Consider the following 6,006-nt stretch of genomic DNA (forward strand, 5'->3'; position numbering starts at 1 on the left):
TCCATTGTGATGTGCTGGGTTTCTCTGACTTTATCCTGATGCAGGACGGTGCAGAGGGCTGAGAAGTGGGCTGCGTGCGTGACAGATCATGTTCTTGGTGAAGCTGTGAGATACCACAGCTCCCGTGGGGTGGAGAGGACGTGCGTGCAGTGTGTGTTTCCAGAAGACAGGCCCTTGCCTTAACCTGGAGCCCCCAGCCTTGGCCTCTCTGGATTCCCGCCCTTCCTGGGGAGCCCTTTTCCATCAGTTCCTCGGAGGTTTATTAAGACTCCGTATGCAAAGAAAGAAGCCTGTTGTGTGACATTCAGGCTTCTTTCTTTGCATACGGAGAAATGCATACAGAGTGAACCCGAAGGCTCACCGAGGCCCAGCCCCGGCCACCAGCAAAATGGAATGAGAAGGAGTCACTTCATAGCCGAACCAGGAGGGAGACCTTGATCCACAATTCTAGGGGGAAAGGCTGGCCAAGGGGGGCAGAAGGACCAGGGAAGCTCACCTCCCTGCCCAGGACCTCTTGGAGGCATCATTGAAGGTTCCTGGTTTCCTAATGAAATGTTTCAGGAAGCCATGAAGTCCCGTAGGCTCGAAGAAACTTTTGCAGCCCCTACTCCCCGCTCCAGGGGGCTTTTGCTGACTAGAGACTTAGTCTACTTTTCAGGGGTCAAACTGATGTCACTGGTTTGAGGAAGTCGCCTGGGGCTTAGAGGCTTCCTTTACGATGAGAAATGAGTGATAAATTCATGATATCTGAAAGTCACCCCGCAGATAACATCCCTCAATGCAGAAATTTCACCACCCGCCCAATGAAGCCCCAGCCTGGCCTACAATATGCTTGTGTGACGCTGGGTGGCCAGCCTTCGAGCCTGGCTTCTTACAGAGCTCCTGGCACGCAGGCAGCAGAGATAAAGGACCGTAAAAGCAGCTGGTTGTTCCTAACAGCCTCGGTCTCTGCTGTCCGGCGTCCTGGTGCCTCATGTAATCACTGGCTGTTGTTATCATTTGGCAACACCACCCCCCAAAAAGGCTTTCCGGTGTGCCTCTGATTTACAAGCTTTCATTTCCGTGGCAAGAAGCCAGACATTATCTCTGAGCTTAAAGATTCCCTACTTCCATTCACTGTTAACTTCAGAGACTTGTTAAAGTATTTCCATCACAAATGTGTAGGAAGCCTCCAACACCATCTGAAAAACCCGATCTTGTATTGCTGGTGCGTGGTAATAGAGAAAGTGAAAAGAAACACCCACCAGCCTGCAACCCCGACAAATTCATTTAAAGACACTTTTACACAACAGATCACTAAAAGAGAGGCCAGCTACAGAACTCTCTCCTTAGAAGGAAAATCAGTGTTGTGTTTTGAGATGTTTTGCGACAACTCCTCCTGACTCCTTTATCTCAGTTACGTGGAAAATATGAGTCGCTGTATTTTTACATTTCAAGCTCTCTCACGGCTTTCAAACAGGTGAGCCGGCCTACAGGAAATTTCTCAAGTTTGTGTGAAAGATGCGTATGGTCCGGGCTCGCAGGAGGAGGATGGCTGACAGGACGCTGACACTGTCCAGCCCCCCGTCCAGGCCCACTCTTCCTCTCACAGCCCTGCGCCCAGCGCTCACCACCCCCGCCATCTTCCCTCCGTGTGCTGCCTCTTGCTTCATTTCTCTTCCCTTTTCTCAGCCACGCACCTGTGGGCACTAAAAAAAGCTCTGAGTTTCTGTTCCCTTTTCTGTCCTCATCCTCTCTCCTACCCCTCGCACCACCTTCGTTTGCTGCCTCTGCCTCTCTCCAGCTGTTTCCGTGACACCGTAGGACGCAAAAGTCACTCTCCTGGCTCCCACAGGTTCCAGAACCTCAGGTGTGAAAGCCACTGGAGTGACATGGTGACGTGCGTGTACCTGCCACATGGGGCTCAAATCAAGCCTCACCCCGGGATATCGTCTCCCTAGGCCTTGCTCGTTTCTTCTTAGAGTTGGTGGTGGCTTCCCAGCAGGGCTCTTTAGGGACGGGGGTCTGCGCTGGCTGAGGACCGGGCACCACACATGTGCTCAGGAAAACGTAGTTGTTTTCATTTGTTTTGTTTTATTGATCCAGGTGAAATTCCCCATTTTAACGTGAACAGTTCAGTACATTGAGCACATTCTCAGCATCGTGCCACCACCACCTCTGGTTCCACAGCGTTTCGTCACCCCATCATACACCTGCTGCCCACTAGTGGTTACCGGCTCCCCCAGGCCCTGGCCACCACCATTCTGCTTTCTGTCTCTATGGATTTACCTGTTGGGGACACGTCACACAAATGGAGTCGTAAAATGTGTGGTCTGTGTCTGGCTTCTCTCGCTTAGCATCATGTCTTCAAGGTTCATCCATGCTGCAGCGAGAATCAGAACTTCATTCCTTTTTATGGCTGAATAGTATTCCTTTGTGTGGATAAGATGTGCTTATTTAAGGATCACTGGCACTGAGGGTTCAGGGCTGCCAGGACTGGGAAGGGAAGCTGGGCAGAGGGCTGGGAGCAGTGGGCACCTTGCTCGGCACCGTGATACAGCAAAAATGCCTGAAGTGACCGGTCACCCTGCCCACCCCGCACCCCCACCACATCCGGCACCCTGCCTGCCTGGCACCCCCACCCCGCCTGGCACCCCCACCCATCCAACACCCTCACCCCACCCGACACCCCTGCCCGCCCCACAGAGCAGCTCCATCTTGTTGTGAAGACCGGGCTCCGAGTGGCCTATTGGCGGGGCACGTGGGAGACACGAGCCGCTCTGGCCAGCCTTCCCGAGCTGCCGTCTGGCTCGGCTCCTGAGGACACTATTACAATTAATTCTGGCCAACCCTTGATGAGCTGAAGTAATAGGGACCAGAATAACCCAGAGCTAATTGAAATGTGGGGTAGTGGGCGGGGTGGTAGGAAAGGGGGGCCCGTTCCATGAGAGAACTGTTTATTTGCAGTTAATTATGACTAAAGAGCCCCTTTCAATGTCTCGGGCCTCCCCCTTCTCTCTCTCCCTCTCAGAAACCTACCGTTTGATTGGACGCACAAACCTATTTTGCTCCCAACATAGTGGGTGCTTAATGAATGCATTTTAATGAACTTATTCTCTTGCCATCTCTTTGGCAGAGCACTCCAGGATGGAAAATCCAAGTGGTTTGAATTTCACTTCTGTGCCCACCTAATAATCGTGGTAATGAGAGCAGCGGATGTAGGCACCCTGCTTTATTCTTCTAAAAATGTCTCCAGTGAGTGGTGACGTTTCCACGGGACACGCAGAAGATGGGGAAATGGGGCAGATAGGTGTCTGGAACTTCCACAAACTGGGTCATTGGCCCCAGAAGGACTGGGCGATGGTTGTCACTATTTGTCACTCCCCTGAGGACTAGTGAGACACCTCTTATTTTCCTGCCCAGCTGAACACTAACAATCACTGTTGTACCCTGCGGTTTTCTATCACCGGCATCGCGATTGTTCCTCTTCTCCCAGATTAGGTGACAGCACCTCGGCACGGCCACACAGAATTTGTGGAGCATGGTTTTCCAGCTCTTCTGAGCAGCAGCAATTTTTTATTAGACTCGGCCTGCCTCCGCCCTCCGCGTGTTGCGGGTTCTGTTCCTGACTCATTCTGTCCCCCTTCTCTGATGTTGAGTGAGTGCCCACTGCGCCTCAGACACCCACAGCACACATGGCATTGTACCCTGCTGGTCCAGGGAGGTGTCTCCTGAAGGTGAGCCGGTGAAGTTTCTGGAGACTTCCCCTTTACACAGCAAGGCAGTGTCATGTGAGGCTTATTCCAAAGCACTCTGGCTGCTGTTGGGTTTTCAGTTTTCACAGAATTAGGAATCCACAAAACAAACTGGACCCCAGGATACCAGTGGCTAGAACGGACCCTCCTTGTGAATGAGAAAGGCCTTCAGATTCTGGCAGTGCCCTCGGCAGGGCACATCGCAGAAGTCAGCCGGGGCCTGGACACGGGTGTGGTGTTTGGGGGCACCGCCCGAGAAAGTGTCCTCCGGCAGAATGGAGGAACAGCTGGCTGTTGTGCATTCCGCCCAGTTAAGATGGCTCTGTCCCTGCAGGTCAGAGATGGCAGGGACATGTATTCTAGGCTTCGAGTCCATGACTGATCGAGAGAGCAAGACAGATTGGAGCTCCGATCCAAATTGCAGGCACAGCAAAACCAGCTGGGTACAGACGAAGGGCATATGATCCCGTCAGCAGGCTGTCATGGTGAAAATTCTCACCACACGTGCGGAGATAATGGTCTTGCCTGCTGAAGGGAGGAAACTGTAACAAGGAGAAGAAAGCCGGTGCTTATCCATTGGAAATCAATCACTTTATAAATATTAAACGCCTATTTGTGTAAGAGTCTTGCGAGGCCACAGGGCATACGAGGAAATGTGAGCTGGGTTCCTGCCCAGAGGTTCGTAACTACATGGTCGGCAGACAGAGATGTTATCACACCAGGAGGGTGCGTTGTAAACCCGAAGCCCAGACAAAAGGGTTGAGGCCAAACCTTTTCAGTTTTTCTCTGAATTCCTTTTGGTGTGGAGGTAATTATACAGGACATGCAGGCAGAGACTTCTCACTTCTGTCTCGAGTTTGCCGCTGGCTTCTGAAGGGGTGGACTAAGTGACGTTGATGTAGTGCCTCGTATGTACACAGGAACCACCCTGAGATGTAAGTGCTGCTTGTCAGTGGGGCTCAGAGAGGTGAAGCCACATGCCCAAGGCCACACAGCAGCAAGTGGCAGAACTGGAGCTCAAACCCAGGACTCTTAACTCAGGACCGTGCCCTTTCCACTAGAATACAGAGAGAAGCCGTCAATTTTGTCTCTTTAGGCAAAGGGTCTTTGGTTTGACTCTGTTTGTTTGATGCGAGTAGATTCCCGTGATCCATCTGCCACAGCCCCTATCTTGTCTTGAGGCAACGATGTCCCCTCACACCAACAAGCCCAACATACTGTAACCTCTCGAGGCAGGAGCTCCACCTTCCTTGTGTGTAGGTGCCCTACACATGGACTCCCAGCCCCCAACTCTCTAACCCGACAGCGGACAGACTCCAGGGACAGCCCATCTTAACAAAGTCGTTTCAGCCCCCACACCTCCTCACTCTTCCTTTCTCTGCTGCCTGGAAATTTGCCCAGTGTCCTGATGTATGAGAAAATACACTTCTGACCTCAAGCCTGAGCACCTTGGGGTAAAATAAGGAAGTCTGAGGTCTGCATAAAACTCGGGTCTGCTGCTTCCTGCACCCGTGTTTCCACCAGACCTGAAGGCCTTTGGAGAGAGAGGCGCTAGGCGCCCTGCTCGGACAGGGCCTACAGCCTGCTGCGCAGGCGTTCCCGCTGCGCTGACGTGCCTCCCTGTAGGTGTTGACCTTGGACGCCGAGGGGAGAATTGGAAAGCTGGAGGCGAAACACCCCACCCCCAATACTCCGACCCTGCTCCCAAGTAAGAAAACCTAAAATCTGCATTTTCCTAGATACTAACCTTCTAGTTGATTGAAATAGTTGGCAGAGTTATTTTCAGACACGTGGAAATGTGTTTAGAAGTGTTACCACATTTACCTATTCCCACGACATTTCATAAAATAGACAGCCCCACACTGGAAATGCATTCTAAATTGATCGCCATGTCGATTCTAAGTGTATTTTTGGCGTGTCTTATAACTGAGGGAGGGCGAGGCCAGTGCTCGCTCTGTGTGCAGCTCACTGCCGAGGCCTCAAAGGACACTTGGTACGCTGCAGGGACCAGCTCTGGGCCCTGGAGATTCCTTCCTGGGAGCCGCAGGGTGCCCCTGGCAGGTTGCTGTCCTGCGCCTCTGATTGGCATTCTCTGAGCTAAGGCTCGCCTTTCAAGCATGGCCCCAGGGGCTGGCACCCAGGCTTGCTCCTTCCTTCCTCTCCCTTTTCCCCAGGTTGTCTCGTCTTCCTCACCTCTTCTTTCTTCTTCCTGTGAACCCTCGAGGCTTCCCCACCCTTGTTGCTTCAGGGTTCCCTCTCCCTGCCCCCGTTA

Source organism: Rhinolophus hipposideros (genome assembly GCF_964194185.1).
Source record: "Rhinolophus hipposideros genome assembly, chromosome: 23".
In the NCBI taxonomy this organism is placed as follows: Eukaryota; Metazoa; Chordata; class Mammalia; order Chiroptera; family Rhinolophidae; genus Rhinolophus; species Rhinolophus hipposideros.